Source organism: Sorex fumeus, unplaced genomic scaffold (assembly GCF_029834395.1).
Source record: "Sorex fumeus unplaced genomic scaffold, SorFum_2.1 ptg000032l, whole genome shotgun sequence".
NCBI classification, from domain to species: Eukaryota; Metazoa; Chordata; class Mammalia; order Eulipotyphla; family Soricidae; genus Sorex; species Sorex fumeus.
The window spans coordinates 4,833,970-4,835,798 of NW_026606089.1; the positions used below are offsets into that span (position 1 = coordinate 4,833,970).

The window sequence follows — 1,829 nt, forward strand, 5'->3', positions numbered from 1 at the left end:
CCATGTGGTCTGATACTAGTATGACTACTCCAGCTTTGTGGAGGTGTTCTTTCCTTGAAGACTTGCTTTCCACCCTTTTACTTTTAGCCCATGGTTGCTTTGATTGCTCAGATGTGTTTCTTGCAGACATCAGAATGTTGGGTTCAGTTTTCTAATTCATCTTCCTATTCTGTGCCTCTGAATTGGCACATTTAGTCCATTGACATTGAGAGAGATTGTTGTTATGGGGATTTGTGCTATCTTTATGTAGAATTTTTGTACTTGTGGGGATTGCCTTAGCTTAAAGTAGCCGTGTTAGTTCTTGCAACAAATATATGGAACTCTTTACAAGTTTGCATGTCATCTCTGTGCGAGGACCATGATAATCTCTGTATCATTTCAATTTTAGTATATGTGTAACCAAACCTAGTAGGAGTTAGTTTTTCTCTTCTGATTACTTTGAGTGTTGTCCTTACTTACCCTATGGCAGACTGTGGTACCTAATCAAGGAAAGTATTTCAAAGCAGCTTGATAGATTTAGAACTTTAATGTCCCAGAAAGAAAAATATGGTTTTTACCATATTATCTTTTACCATAATCAAGGCATCAGTTTTACAAAATAATTCTTTTGGAAGATGTTATATGAGTCCTGTTTAATGCCCTTCCCTGAAACCTTCATTAAGACCATTAAACTAGAGCCTTTTGCTATTCCCACCTCAGTCCCGTGTACATCTCCAGGAAAAGGTGGATGGTGTTGTCTGCACTTTGACCACCTTGAATGTAAGTAGGATTTTTCTCCTGAAGGAAGAGGTGAGGAGCATATTGATGTTTTCATTCCACATTATTATACGTTCAACTTGAACGGAAGTTGAGACTCATGAGGCTCCTGTAAAGGACAGAAAAAAGGGTCTCAGTGAAGTTTAATGGCCAACACACATTAACAACACAGATGACTCAAAGCAGCCTGTGTGCATCTTTGTGTATAGTGAGTTTCATATCTAATGATAGTGATTCTCAGTCATGACACACGGGCAAAACAGACCTATAATTAAAAATCTAGTTCTCTGAGCAGAGTGGGGTTTCTTAGGTGATTGAACAAGTGTGTAGTAATTTATTACTAAGCACATACGTAGTTTGAATGATGTGTACTTTTTGATCTAAAATTAATTCCAAATATGTCTAAAATGACAGTCTCCTGACCCCGCACCTGGCTTTCTTCACCGGGGTCCCTTGGAGGGGGTGTGTTGAGTTTCCCTCACCGTGCCAAGCAGAGCCCCGGCACCTGAAGTCCTCTGCAACCAGCCATAGGTACGCTTTAAACCACTCTCCCCAAGCTTGAAGGAGCCTCATGCATGAACGAATCTGACAGAGGATCCCAGGTGTGCGCAACCGGGGGATGAGATCTCCATGGCTGCTCAGATCAAGACTGGGCCCACTCCAACCAGATCCCCCATCTCCTAGTAGCTAAGTGTTACAACCACGAACTGCCCCTGGAGCCATGTAATCCCATCAATGGCCAAGATACAGAGACTGAATTTTGTTGATAAGACAACAACAATTATTGTCAAGTTCTCACTCTGAGAGAACCTGGTAGGCATCTGCGAGTAACTTGCCCTTGTGTTTACCAGTCATTTACACTTCTTTCAATACAGAATATATGATCATGGTTTATGCTTATTTTTACTATTGAAGTATAATAGCTAAATACTGAATTATTTCACAGCACTAACTTATTAAAAACATTCATCCTTGGCCTATCATATTAATTGCCAGTATTTGTTGGTTTAGCTTGTTTTTTGATTACTTAAATTGATTTTGGTCCTTTTCTTTCAGGTTGAAAAATTTTGACA

At 39.7% G+C, this 1,829-nt stretch overlaps 1 pseudogene; it reads right to left on the bottom strand.

Moving 5' to 3' along the window:
- Positions 1-308: 308 nt before the first annotated feature.
- On the bottom strand, positions 309-405 carry LOC130025836 (uncharacterized; annotated as a pseudogene).
- Positions 406-1,829: the final 1,424 nt, after the last annotated feature.